This window comes from Xenopus tropicalis, chromosome 3 (genome assembly GCF_000004195.4).
Source record: "Xenopus tropicalis strain Nigerian chromosome 3, UCB_Xtro_10.0, whole genome shotgun sequence".
Lineage (NCBI taxonomy): Eukaryota > Metazoa > Chordata > Amphibia > Anura > Pipidae > Xenopus > Xenopus tropicalis.
Window position 1 is genome coordinate 2,823,573 of NC_030679.2, and position 15,777 is coordinate 2,839,349.

At 40.8% G+C, this 15,777-nt stretch overlaps 1 protein-coding gene across 1 annotated transcript in view; it reads right to left on the reverse strand.

Moving 5' to 3' along the window:
* Positions 1-15,777, reverse strand: part of stk38l (serine/threonine kinase 38 like) — a gene marked incomplete at its 3' end in the record, with an annotated part of 387,778 nt that overhangs the window by 197,087 nt on the left and 174,914 nt on the right. The window contains 1 exon segment of the mRNA NM_001006752.3: positions 987-3,212.

The following is a 15,777-nucleotide window of genomic DNA, read 5'->3' on the forward strand; positions in this document are numbered from 1 at the left end:
TAACGATACTTGAGCGTTTTTTGTATCATGGCGTATCCGAACAATGTGAATTTTTAATCGGGGTTTGTGATATCGATATCTCCAGCTTCTGTAACCTGTATATTCTATATCCAAAAATGGGGGGTTTTTTTTCCCTCGGAAAATGGTGTATTTGGCTTTTTTGTACGCGCCGAAAAAAAAAATTGTGAAATTCGTGGAATATTTATTGTATTTCCAACGGGGTCATTTTTACCCAACGGCCCCAAAAAGAACGAAAAAATAAAAAAAAATAAAAAAGTGGCGTTTTAGTATTTTTATCGAATTGTCCGCGCTTGAAAATCGTGCAAAAATGTCGCCGACGCCTCGGAAACGATTTGTCCCGGAGTTTTACAGTTTGTCATAATTTTGTAAAAACGGAAAAAAAAAAAGAAAAATATTTCAATATATCACAGATTTGTTTCCTATGTATTTTGAGCAAGAAATAAAGTGCTGCAAAGTGAAGCTTTTGTCATGTTATTTGTGTATTAAATTGTACAAATATATATATATACCAATAAACCAATAGAAAGAAGCTGATTTACTTACCCTTTAAAAGAGTCAGAACCAATAATACAGAGAGTAACAGGGAACCGATTCCTCAGCCAATGGGGAGTTAATAGAGACGTCTTGTAGCTCATTAAACCGACATCAGGGATCATTGATCCGACTGACTTGCCCTAATTGGCGATTGGCATGCTAAATGGCTTCCAGCGGCCAATAATTTCCTTTATTGAGCCAAATAGAAAGTGTCAACTGGGACTCACCCCCCCTTTCCCTCAGGAGACTTGTACAGAGAAGGAATGTTCTGGGCACACAATAAGCTGTACCCCCATACTGTACTGTCTAAGGGAAACACTATGGCACCTCCTACCCATATGTATAAATACAAATATACAGAGAGGGAATGTTCTGGGCACACAATAAGCTGTACCCCCATACTGTACTGTCTAAGGGAAACACTATGGCACCCCCTACCCATATGTATAAATACAAATATACAGAGAAGGAATGTTCTGGGCACACAATAAGCTGTACCCCCATACTGTACTGTCTAAGGGAAACACTATGGCACCCCCTACCCATATGTATAAATACAAATATACAGAGAGGGAATGTTCTGGGCACACAATAAGCTGTACCCCCATACTGTACTGTCTAAGGGAAACACTATGGCACCCCCTACCCATATGTATAAATACAAATATACAGAGAGGGAATGTTCTGGGCACACAATAAGCTGTACCCCCATACTGTACTGTCTAAGGGAAACACTATGGCACCCCCTACCCATATGTATAAATACAAATATACAGAGAGGGAATGTTCTGGGCACACAATAAGCTGTACCCCCATACTGTACTGTCTAAGGGAAACACTATGGCACCTCCTACCCATATGTATAAATACAAATATACAGAGAAGGAATGTTCTGGGCACACAATAAGCTGTACCCCCATACTGTACTGTCTAAGGGAAACACTATGGCACCTCCTACCCATATGTATAAATACAAATATACAGAGAGGGAATGTTCTGGGCACACAATAAGCTGTACCCCCATACTGTACTGTCTAAGGGAAACACTATGGCACCCCCTACCCATATGTATAAATACAAATATACAGAGAAGGAATGTTCTGGGCACACAATAAGCTGTACCCCCATACTGTACTGTCTAAGGGAAACACTATGGCACCCCCTACCCATATGTATAAATACAAATATACAGAGAGGGAATGTTCTGGGCACACAATAAGCTGTACCCCCATACTGTACTGTCTAAGGGAAACACTATGGCACCCCCTACCCATATGTATAAATACAAATATACAGAGAGGGAATGTTCTGGGCACACAATAAGCTGTACCCCCATACTGTACTGTCTAAGGGAAACACTATGGCACCCCCTACCCATATGTATAAATACAAATATACAGAGAGGGAATGTTCTGGGCACACAATAAGCTGTACCCCCATACTGTACTGTCTAAGGGAAACACTATGGCACCTCCTACCCATATGTATAAATACAAATATACAGAGAAGGAATGTTCTGGGCACACAATAAGCTGTACCCCCATACTGTACTGTCTAAGGGAAACACTATGGCACCCCCTACCCATATGTATAAATACAAATATACAGAGAGGGAATGTTCTGGGCACACAATAAGCTGTACCCCCATAATGTACTGTCTAAGGGAAACACTATGGCACCCCCTACCCATATGTATAAATACAAATATACAGAGAGGGAATGTTCTGGGCACACAATAAGCTGTACCCCCATACTGTACTGTCTAAGGGAAACACTATGGCACCCCCTACCCATATGTATAAATACAAATATACAGAGAGGGAATGTTCTGGGCACACAATAAGCTGTACCCCCATACTGTACTGTCTAAGGGAAACACTATGGCACCCCCTACCCATATGTATAAATACAAATATACAGAGAAGGAATGTTCTGGGCACACAATAAGCTGTACCCCCATACTGTACTGTCTAAGGGAAACACTATGGCACCCCCTACCCATATGTATAAATACAAATATACAGAGAAGGAATGTTCTGGGCACACAATAAGCTGTACCCCCATACTGTACTGTCTAAGGGAAACACTATGGCACCCCCTACCCATATGTATAAATACAAATATACAGAGAAGGAATGTTCTGGGCACACAATAAGCTGTACCCCCATACTGTACTGTCTAAGGGAAACACTATGGCACCCCCTACCCATATGTATAAATACAAATATACAGAGAAGGAATGTTCTGGGCACACAATAAGCTGTACCCCCATACTGTACTGTCTAAGGGAAACACTATGGCACCTCCTACCCATATGTATAAATACAAATATACAGAGAAGGAATGTTCTGGGCACACAATAAGCTGTACCCCCATACTGTACTGTCTAAGGGAAACACTATGGCACCCCCTACCCATATGTATAAATACAAATATACAGAGAAGGAATGTTCTGGGCACACAATAAGCTGTACCCCCATACTGTACTGTCTAAGGGAAACACTATGGCACCCCCTACCCATATGTATAAATACAAATATACAGAGAGGGAATGTTCTGGGCACACAATAAGCTGTACCCCCATACTGTACTGTCTAAGGGAAACACTATGGCACCCCCTACCCATATGTATAAATACAAATATACAGAGAAGGAATGTTCTGGGCACACAATAAGCTGTACCCCCATACTGTACTGTCTAAGGGAAACACTATGGCACCCCTACCCATATGTATAAATACAAATATACAGAGAGGGAATGTTCTGGGCACACAATAAGCTGTACCCCCATACTGTACTGTCTAAGGGAAACACTATGGCACCCCCTACCCATATGTATAAATACAAATATACAGAGAGGGAATGTTCTGGGCACACAATAAGCTGTACCCCCATACTGTACTGTCTAAGGGAAACACTATGGCACCCCCTATCCATATGTATAAATACAAATATACAGAGATGGAATGCTCTGGGCACACAATAAGCTGTACCCCCATACTGTACTGTCTAAGGGAAACACTATGGCACCCCCTACCCATATGTATAAATACAAATATACAGAGAGGGAATGTTCTGGGCACACAATAAGCTGTACCCCATACTGTACTGTCTAAGGGAAACACTATGGCACCCCCTACCCATATGTATAAATACAAATATACAGAGAGGGAATGTTCTGGGCACACAATAAGCTGTACCCCCATACTGTACTGTCTAAGGGAAACACTATGGCACCCCCTATCCATATGTATAAATACAAATATACAGAGATGGAATGCTCTGGGCACACAGACAATGAAGCGCAAGCTGATTATTCCAGTTATGACAATGACCAGTTCAGTGGAGGAATCTATAATTTCTGGATATGAGACTGAAATTCTGTAGAGGATTTGAAAAACCTGTGAAGTGAAAAGGTTTAAACAGTCGGTGGAACAGATGTTCATGTAAACGGGTGGCAGTTGGCAGAAGTGGCACAGAATGGATATTGGCTCATTTATTACCGGGTGGAGGGATTTGTCGGGGCCTCGCAGATCTCTCCCAAAGTCTCTGAGCGGAGAAAAGAACAGAAAATAAATTGCGCTGCTAATAGGGAATCTGAGCGGAAATATTAACATTGGATTTAATATAAAACGACAGGAAAACACAATGTAATGAGATCCCAGTGGGGCAGAATGCGCTCGGGTTGGCCGGACAGTACCGGAACCAGAACCCAGTTCTGTGCCAACAAACAGATTATAACAACTATTGTGACCCCCGAGGTGAGATTCAGGGGTTTTGTATAGAGACATAGTATGGGGGTGTCGGGGGGAAGCAGGAGCCCCCCAAATGTGCATCACATACCCCCGAGGCAACAGGTATCCAGTCCTATTGGGTTTATTTAATGGTTAAATGATTCCTTTTTCTCTGTAATAATAAAACAGTACCTGTACTTGATCCCAACTAAGATATAATTACCCCTTATTGGGGGCAGAACAGCCCTATTGGGTTTATTTAATGGTTAAATGATTCCTTTTTCTCTGTAATAATAAAACAGTACCTGTACTTGATCCCAACTAAGATATAATTACCCCTTATTGGGGGCAGAACAGCCCTATTGGGTTTATTTCATGGTTAAATGATTCCCTTTTCTCTGTAATAATAAAACAGTACCTGTACTTGATCCCAACTAAGATATAATTACCCCTTATTGGGGGCAGAACAGCCCTATTGGGTTTATTTAATGGTTAAATGATTCCCTTTTCTCTGTAATAATAAAACAGTACCTGTACTTGATCCCAACTAAGATATAATTACCCCTTATTGGGGGCAGAACAGTCCTATTGGGTTTATTTAATGGTTAAATGATTCCCTTTTCTCTGTAATAATAAAACAGTACCTGTACTTGATCCCAACTAAGATATAATTACCCCTTATTGGGGCAGAACAGTCCTGTTGGGTTTATTTCATGGTTAAATGATTCCCTTTTCTCTGTAATAATAAAACAGTACCTGTACTTGATCCCAACTAAGATATAATTACCCCTTATTGGGGCAGAACAGCCCTATTGGGTTTATTTCATGGTTAAATGATTCCCTTTTCTCTGTAATAATAAAACAGTACCTGTACTTGATCCCAACTAAGATATAATTACCCCTTATTGGGGCAGAACAGCCCTATTGGGTTTATTCAATATTTAAATGATTTGCAGCAGACTTAAGTTATGGAGATCCAAATTACGGAAAGATCCCTTATCCAGAAGACCCAAGCATTTTGGATATCAGGTCCAATAACTGTATTAGTTTATTGCGTTGAATTAAGGCACAAAACGCGTCAGGAATCCCAATATAGAACCAAAGGCACCGAGGTTGCCCAGGAGCACTAACCCATAGCAACCATGGGATATGTGGTGTCACGGTGGATTTCGGTAATATTTCCCACAATGCATCAAAGAAGCGCTATATGGAGGGGGGAATAGGCACCTGTCACAGTTAACCCTCTGTTGCCAAGAGCAGCTCGTCCCTAGAGACAAAGGATTTCCCGTTAAACTCCCCTTTTTGGATGTGACTGTCCCTTATCATTAATCCCCCGGAGTGACAGTTAATGAGAGGAGCGAGACAGACGCCATTTGCTGTCTCTCCAAGCGGCAGAAATCAATGCAACGAATGAAGTCAATCTTGAGTTCCCAATAATTCGGCTTTATTTGCCCCATCAGTTAAACACCGGCCCTGTCTCCCAAGCAATAACCCCCCCCCCCCGGGGTGAGTGACTGACCCCCTCCCTGTCTATTCCCAAAAGCACAGGAGACGGCACTTGAGATCTCGAAAGCCCAGAGACAGTTTAAAGGGGAAGAAAACCACTATGAACTACATCAGGCATTAAAGTGGGGCTTAAGCCCAATTATCCGGAGAAACCCAAACAGCCCAGGGGGGGGTAAGTAACAGAGGGGGGGTAAGAATAAGAGGGGAGGGGGTAAGTAACAGAGGGGAGGGGGTAAGTAACAGAGAGAGGGTAAGTAACAGAGGGGAGGGGGTAAGTAACAGAGGGGAGGGGGTAAGTAACAGAGAGAGGGTAAGTAACAGAGGGGAGGGGGTAAGTAACAGAGGGGGGGTAAGTAAACAGAGGGGAGGGGGTAAGTAACAGAGGGGGGTAAAGTAACAGAGGGGAGGGGGTAAGTAACAGAGGGGAGGGGGTAAGTAACAGAGGGGGGTAAGTAACAGAGGGGAGGGGGTAAGTAACAGAGGGGGGGTAAGTAACAGAGGGGAGGGGGTAAGTAACAGAGGGGAGGGGGTAAGTAACAGAGAGAGGGTAAGTAACAGAGGGGAGGGGGTAAGTAACAGAGGGGGGGTAAGTAAACAGAGGGGAGGGGGGTAAGTAACAGAGGGGGGGTAAGTAACAGAGGGGAGGGGGTAAAGGGTAACAGAGGGGAGGGGGTAAGTAACAGAGGGGAGGGGGGTAAGTAACAGAGAGGGGGTAGTAAAGGGTAAACAGAGGGGAGGGGGTAAGTAACAGAGGGGGGTAAGTAACAGAGGGGAGGGGGTAAGTAACAGAGGGGAGGGGGCAAGTAACAGAGGGGAGGGGGTAAGTAACAGAGGGGAGGGGGTAAGTAACAGAGGGGAGGGGGTAAGTAACAGAGGGGGGTAAGTAACAGAGGGGAGGGGGTAAGTAACAGAGGGGAGGGGGTAAGTAACAGAGAGGAGGGGGTAAGTAACAGAGGGGGGTAAGTAACAGAGGGGAGGGGGTAAGTAACAGAGGGGGGTAAGTAACAGAGGGGAGGGGGTAAGTAACAGAGGGGGGTAAGTAACAGAGGGGAGGGGGTAAGTAACAATTTGTTGCGGAAAAATTTGTCGCGTGTAAATTTTTAATGTCATGTGTCAAATTGGGCGTGGTCGCGTAAAAAACGGGTGCGGCCGCGTCAAAAAGCGCGGGCGACAAAAAAAACCGCAGGCAACTAAAAAGATGTGGTGGACAAAAAAAATTGTGCGACAAATGCGTTTCGCGAATTTTTCGCCGTTTTCGTTCAGATTCAGTTCAGTCTTCGGAGTTTTGCTGGGAACCCGTGCCTGCCCAAAAAATTAAGTAGTTTCCCCTAGATTGTATTTTTCATCTATCTGAGGAAAGCTGCCATCTTGTTTGCTACTGCCCCACCCACTTCAGGTAGGCGGAGCTCCGAGGGGAAGCAGGAAGCAGAACAGATAGGAAAGTGCCATTTATTAGAGGGGAAAGGGGTTGTTTTGGGGAAATCCATCTTCTCCAGTTTCTCCTCCAACTTTTTGTTCTTAAGACGTATTTATAAAGCGCCAACGTATTCAGGATTCCTGTACATCCCATGTAATATCATCGGAACCATCCAATAGCAGAGCAGGGGGTAAGTAACAGAGGGGAGGGGGTAAGTAACAGAGGGGAGGGGTAAGTAACAGAGGGGGGGGAAGTAACAGAGGGGAGTAAGTAACAGAGGGGGGGTAAATAACATGTAATATCATCTGAACCATCCAATAGCAGAGCAGGTTCCATAAAGGAGCAGAAGGCGGCCCCTCTGTTACTTACCCCCCCTCTGTTACTTATCCCCCCTCTGTTATTTACCTCCCCTCTGTTACTTACCCCCCCCTCTGTTATTTACCCCCCCTCTGTTACTTCCCCCCCCCTCTGTTACTTACCCCCTCCCCTCTGTTACTTACCCCCTCCCCTCTGTTACTTACCCCCTCCCCTCTGTTACTTACCCCCTGCTCTGCTATTGGATGGTTCCGATGATATTACATGTTATTTACCCCCCCTCTGTTACTTACCCCCCTCTGTTACTTCCCCCCCCTCTGTTACTTCCCCCCTCCCCTCTGTTACTTACCCCCTCCCCTCTGTTACTTACCCCCTGCTCTGCTATTGGATGGTTCCGATGATATTACATGTTATTTACCCCCCCCTCTGTTACTTACCCCCCTCCCCTCTGTTACTTACCCCCTGCTCTGCTATTGGATGGTTCCGATGATATTACATGTTATTTACCCCCCCCCTCTGTTACTTACCCCCCTCTGTTACTTCCCCCCCCTCTGTTACTTCCCCCCACCCCTCTGTTACTTACCCCCTCCCCTCTGTTACTTACCCCCTGCTCTGCTATTGGATGGTTCCGATGATATTACATGTTATTTACCCCCCCCCTCTGTTACTTACCCCCCTCTGTTACTTCCCCCCCCTCTGTTACTTACCCCCTCCCCTCTGTTACTTACCCCCTCCCCTCTGTTACTTACCCCCTGCTCTGCTATTGGATGGTTCCGATGATATTACATGTTATTTACCCCCCCTCTGTTACTTCCCCCCCCTCTGTTACTTACCCCCTCCCCTCTGTTACTTACCCCCTGCTCTGCTATTGGATGGTTCCGATGATATTACATGGGATGTACAGGAATCCTGAATACGTTGGCGCTTTATAAATACGTCTTAAGAACAAAAAGTTGGAGGAGAAACTGGAGAAGATGGATTTCCCCAAAACAACCCCTTTCCCCTCTAATAAATGGCACTTTCCTATCTGTTCTGCTTCCTGCTTCCCCTCGGAGCTCCGCCTACCTGAAGTGGGTGGGGCAGTAGCAAACAAGATGGCAGCTTTCCTCAGATAGATGAAAAATACAATCTAGGGGAAACTACTTAATTTTTTGGGCAGGCACGGGTTCCCAGCAAAACTCCGAAGACTGAACTGAATCTGAACGAAAACGGCGAAAAATTCGCGAAACGCATTTGTCGCACAATTTTTTTTGTCCACCACATCTTTTTAGTTGCCTGCGGTTTTTTTTGTCGCCCGCGCTTTTTGACGCGGCCGCACCTGTTTTTTACGCGACCACACCCAATTTGACACATGACATTAAAAATTTACACGCGACAAATTTTTCCGCAACAAATTTTCACGGAAGTTTGGCGAAACAATTCGCCCATGGCGAAATGCGGAAATTTGCTGCGAATCCATACCTGCCGAAAAAATTTGCTCATTACTACTGGTTAGTGGTCCCCCGGCCACCAGTGTCCTCCCCTGACGCGTTTCACTTGCATGTTCAGTGGAGGATGTGGGGCGGGTGGCGGGGGCCACTGCGGGGGGCAAGGGGGGAGCGGCAGGGGCCCCCTTGTGGGGGGATGCGGGGGACGCAGCTGGTGGGGGCACCTAGTATACGAACGCTGGGGTGGAAGAGTAGTAATAGGTACATTTTTTTGCTGTATCGCCATTGGTGGATTTTTTTTGCGAAATGGGCGTGGGCGCAAAAATGTCGTTACATGTGCGACAAATTTTTTGCTATTGAAAGATTCGCTAATTATTCGGCGAAATGCGGCAGATTCGCTCATCACTATGGAAGAGGATTGGGTGGGCAGCTTAGTAAAATTGAATGCACGCTGGGGGGAGGGGCTTGGGTGGTCGGCCCCTAGGGTTGTATGGGGGCCCCCCAGTAGGTCCTGCACCCCCCAGTCCGACCCTGTGCTTATCTATTAAACCTCTATGTCCACTGGGCCACGGAAACCACGGAAGATAAATGACCTTGTGATTCCCAATTTATTCTCTTAATAACGATAAAAACAAAAGGTTTGACTTCCCCTTTATGCGCCATATAAGGACACGCGGGATTTCCTGGTACAAATATCCGCAACACAATTCATAAAAAACCCACAAATAGATTTGGTGTTTCCTAAATAATCGATCGGTCTGAGATCTCAGTAAATATCACATTTCATCAATAGGCGCAGCCACTAAATCCTCCCTTCTAAATGTCACCTCGCCGAGGCTTTATAGAGCGCGTCCGGCCGGAATATGAGCTCTTCCCTGCGGCAGGGAATTCGACTCATTTCCTCGAGTGTCTGACATTTACTAAAAAAAAATAAATCTGAAAAAGTCGCAAAAAAATATAGTTTTTTGAATTGTCCAAAACCGCAACTTTTTTCAAATTGGAGCACAAAAACCAGCAGCAAAAGTTTTGAGACAAAAGGAAAGGGACATCGGCCATTGATTCTACATGAACTCAGGAAGTTTATATGTCTCTCTGCTTCCTGGTTCCTTTCTGAGCTCCGCCTGCCTGAAGATGAAAAACACAATATATGGGTAACTACTAGTGCTGAGTGAATTTTTAGGCCAGGCATGAATTTGCAGCTAAAGTGACCAGCGACTTTTAGCCGTTTAGACGCATAGTAAATCTCGCAAAAATCACACTTTTTTTATTGCTAAAAATTCAAATCGAGTAAAAAATTTGGATGGTTAGTAAATGGACCCCCAAGTGTGCGACAGAAGGGACAGCAGTTTATTTTTTTAATTTTTTTTACATATTTTACATAATTTTATTTTAAAATTATTTTATTTTTATTTCATTATAAATATTCATATATTTTATATGCTATTTATTTGTTCAGTTTATTTTTTTATTTCTTCAGTTTATTTTATTGGTTTTTTTTTACATTTTTATATAATTTTTTTATATTTCATTATTAATATTTATATATTTTATGTGCTATTTATTCATTTCTTCAGTTTGTATTTGTTGTATTTATTTTATATGATTTTATTTTATTTTTTATCTTATTTTTTTATTTTTATATTTTATTATTTTTATTTTATATTTCATGATTAATATTTATATATTTTGTGTTATTTTATTTTTTATTTATTTATTTCTTCAGTTTTTTTTTATTTTATATCATATTATTTTATTTTTTATATTATATTATTTTATTTATATTTTATTATTAATATTTATATATTTGATATGCTTTTTATTTCTTCAGTTTATTTTTGTTTTTTTTATTTATTTTATATGATTTTATTTTATTTTTTAATTTTTCAATTTATTGTTTTTATTTTATATTTCATTATTTATATTTATATATTTTGTTATTTCATTTTTTTATTTTTTATTTATTTATTTCTTTATATCATATTATTTTATTTTGATATTTTATTATTTTTACTTTATATTTTATTATTAATATTTATATATTTTATGTGCTATTTATTCATTTGTTTCTTCAGTTTATTTTTTTTTTATTGTTTTATTTTATTTTTTATCTTATTTTTTTATTTTATTATTTTTATTTTATATTTCATTGTTAATATTTATATATTTTTATGTGCTATTTATTCATTTATTTCTTCAGTTTATTTTTGTATTTTTTTATTTATTTGATATGATTTTATTTTATTTTTTATTTTTATATTTTATTATTTTTATTTTATATTTCATTATTAATATTTATATATTTAGTGTTATTTCAATTGTTTATTTTTATTTATTTATTTCTTCAGTTTTTTTTATTTTATATCATATTATTTTATTTTTTATATTATATTACTTTATTTATATTTTATTATTAATATTTATATATTTTATATGCTTTTTATTTCTTCAGTTTATTTTTGTTTTTTTATTTATTTTATATGATTTTATTTTATTTTTTAATTTTTCAATTTATTGTTTTTATTTTATATTTCATTATTTATATTTATATATTTTGTTATTTCATTTTTTTATTTTTTATTTATTTATTTCTTTATATCATATTATTTTATTTTGATATTTTATTATTTTTACTTTATATTTTATTATTAATATTTATATATTTTATGTGCTATTTATTCATTTGTTTCTTCAGTTTATTTTTTTATATTATTTTATTTTATTTTTTATCTTATTTTTTTATTTTATTATTTTTCTTTTATATTTCATTATTAATATTTATATATTTTTATGTGCTATTTATTCATTTATTTCTTCAGTTTATTTTTGTATTTTTTTATTTATTTGATATGATTTTATTTTATTTTTTATTTTTATATTTTATTATTTTTATTTTATATTTCATTATTAATATTTATATATTTAGTGTTATTTCAATTGTTTATTTTTATTTATTTATTTCTTCAGTTTTTTTTATTTTATATCATATTATTTTATTTTTTATATTATATTACTTTATTTATATTTTATTATTAATATTTATATATTTTATATGCTATTTATTTTTATTTATTTATTTCAATTTATTTTTTTTATTTTACATTCTTATCTTATTTTATTTATTTTTTATATTATTTTATTTTATATTTTATTTTTTATTTGATTATTAATATTTATATATGTGTTATTTAATTTTTTTTATTTATTTATTTCTTCAGTTTGTTTTTTATCAGTTTATTGTATTTTTTTTTAAAATTTGCTTCATTTTTTTCTAACTTTGGAATTGTTGCTATTGAAATAATATAGCAATGCTTCCTTGTTTCATGGGGGCAGACAATAAAAAAAGGGACAGTTTGGGGATTTTTTTTTATTTTTCATTTTAGAAGGGAATCGTTACATATAAAGAATAAATGAGGAGTGGAACTGATAGAATAAGGAATATGGGTGCAGAGTTGGAGCAATCAGACTCGTCGGTTGGAGATAATTTGATTCATTTCTGTTGATTAAATTAAATATGCAAAGCAGTTTATATAAATTCTATATTCATTTAAAAGACTGAGCCCCGGGCCTGGAATTAAATCCCAGTTTATTAATGGAACAATCCAATTCTTTAATGAGATATTCTCATAGAATCACTGGGTTTGTTTTTTTTTCTTCACATAATCTTATTTTGATTTTTTGCAGCATCTTAAATGGCACTTGGAAACTTCCCGTTAGATAAGAAATCCGACCCTATTTGCCTTCCACTTGGCCCAAACCCTCCCTGAAACCTCCTGTGCCTCAATACTGACATCCATGGCTTCCAGCTGTTTCTTCCAATACACTGACACTGACCATCATAATTTCCACCTGATTGTAATCTCTTCATGGATACCAACCACCTATGGCCCCCATGTGACAATCCTTAATACCTGCCATCCATGGCTTCCTCCTGACTCGATCTCAAACCTGGATTCCTTCCATTCATAACCTCTGCCAGTCTCTCCTTGGAGACCTTCCATCCATGGCTTTCACCTATCTGAATCTGACCCTGGAAACCTTCCATCTATGGCTTTCTTTATTCCTACCCAGATATATTCCCTTCATGGCTTCCATATGACTCCATCTCTGCCTGGATACCTTCCATCGATAACCTCTGCCTTACTCAATCTCTCCCTATATACTTTCTATCCATAACTTCCATCTGACTTAATGTCTGCCTAGACACCTTCCATCCATGGCTTCCATCTCTCGACCTCACCTTGGACACCTTCCATCCATGGCTTCCATCTCTAGACTTCTCCTTGGACACCTTCCATCCATGGCTTCCATCTCTCGACCTCACCTTGGACACCTTCCATCCATGGCTTCCATCTCTTGACTTCTCCTTGGACACCTTCCATCCATGGCTTCCATCTCTCGACTTGGACACCTTCCATCCATGGCTTCCATCTCTCAACCTCTCCTTGGACACCTTCCATCCATGGCTTCCATATCTTGACCTCTCCTTGGACACCTTCCATCCATGGCTTCCATCTCTCGACCTCTCCTTGGAGACCTTTCATCCATGGCTTTCACCTATCTCAATCTGACCCTGGAAACCTGCTATTTATGGCTTTCTTTATTCCTACCTAGATATATTCCCTTCATGGCTTCCATCTGACTCCATCTCTGCCTGGATACCTTCCATCGATAACCCCTGCCTTACTCAATCTCTCCCTGTATACTTTCCATCCATAACTTCCATCTGACTTAATCTCTACCTGGATACCTTCCATCCATGGCTTCCCCCTGACTCGATCTCTACCTTGATACCTTCCATTCTTTGGCTCCTTCTAACTGTGCCTGGATAACTATCTATGGCTTTCACCCAAACTCAGGCTTCTACCTGAATTGATCTTTACCTGATTTCCTTCCATCCATGGCATTCACCTGTCTCAATCTCTGCCTGGATACCGTTCATCTATGACTTCAATCTGACTCAGGCTCTGCCTGGATATCTTCTATCCATTGATGCCATCTAACTCAATCTCTTCCTGGATACAGTCCGTCCATAACTTCCGCTTGAATCATTCTCTTCCTGACTCTCCATCCAAGGCTTCTTTCACTGATTATCCAAGGATTCCATCTTGTTCTATGCCTGGGCTTTAGTGCTGCACACCTCCCTGCTCATTCACTCCCTATCTGGGTATTAACCATGAGTATCTTCTTACTTTGCCCCCATTATCTAAGGCTCAAGTCTGAGTAAACATCTAACCATCCATAATCTATGGATTCCTCCTGATTGTCCCACTTCTTGGGCACCAATTCTTTATGGCTACCTTGGTTGTTCCTCTCCCCACAGCACTAGGAACCTGCCACCGGTGTTTCCACCATGTTCATCCTTTACTTGGGCATCCATTGGAAAGTTATTGGTAAATTCCCGCCTTGCTCGGCCCAGATACCCACTATCCATTTCATCAATTGGGACCTACCCCAGCCAGGGAATTACCTACCTATGACCTCCCTGTGCTTTAATATCTTGGCACCAGTTAGTAGTGGCTTCCGTCTGTCTCTAACCCTACCGGGGGCAACTGGCCATGGCATGTCACGTTGATCAGTTTCTGCCAAGGGCCCCACAGGGCAATAGTGCCCCCCACTAACCCTGGGCACTGTACCAATGTAATAATATCCTACCAACCAGCCAATATTCAACTCACTCACCCCTTCTTGGCTCCTAGCAATTTCCTTTGTGCAAATACCATTTGGCTTGTTCAGGTCACCTGATCCGACCAATTAGACGGGGGCTCCATCTCCGATTACTTCCTCGGAACAAAAGCTTATGTATTTATCCCTGGCAGATTAATTGCACCGTTGCTCGGGAATCACAGCTTCCCCAGTCACATTGCTCCGCACACGTTCATTCCTTCTCCCCTTTCTGCATGTTTTGTACAAATAAATTGATGTATTAAACCTTAAATTGCCGTTTGTGCAGCAGATGGAACAGCAGTCGGCCGCTAACATTTACTCGCAGTTATTAAAGCGCAAGTCTGTGCCAAGGAACCTCCGGCGTCGCTCAGAGCAATAAAGTACTCCAACAACAAAAATATCTGCAAAGCCTCCCAGTCAGGTCATTTCTAAATAATTGTCATAAGCAGAGAGACATGTATATACAATATATAGGGGTAACTCAGCTTGGGTAACTGAATCCACGTACTTCCTGCTCCTGGGCTGCTCTCTTTCCCATGGTCAGGCAGGAACCTCCCCCTGGGTAAGTGAATCCAATCTCCCCCCAGTACTTACCCAGGTACAGAGCTCTGATTCTCTGTACTTCCTGCTCCTGGGCTGCTCTCTTTCCCATGGTCAGGCAGGAACCTCCCCCCGGGTAAGTGAATCCAATCTCCCCCCAGTACTTACCCAGGTACAGAACTCTGATTCTCTGTACTTCCTGCTCCTGGGCTGCTCTCTTTCCCATGGTCAGGCAGGAACCTCCCCCCGGGTAAGTGAATCCAATCCCCCCCAGTACTTACCCAGGTACAGAGCTCTGATTCTCTGTACTTCCTGCTCCTGGGCTGCTCTCTTTCCCATGGTCAGGCAGGAACCCCCCCCTGGGTAAGTGAATCCAATCCCCCCCAGTACTTACCCAGGTACAGAGCTCTGATTCTCTGTACTTCCTGCTCCTGGGCTGCTCTCTTTCCCATGGTCAGGCAGGAACCCCCCCCTGGGTAAGTGAATCCAATCCCCCCCAGTACTTACCCAGGTACAGAACTCTGATTCTCTGTACTTCCTGCTCCTGGGCTGCTCTCTTTCCCATGGTCAGGCAGGAACCCCCCCCTGGGTAAGTGAATCCAATCTCCCCCCAGTACTT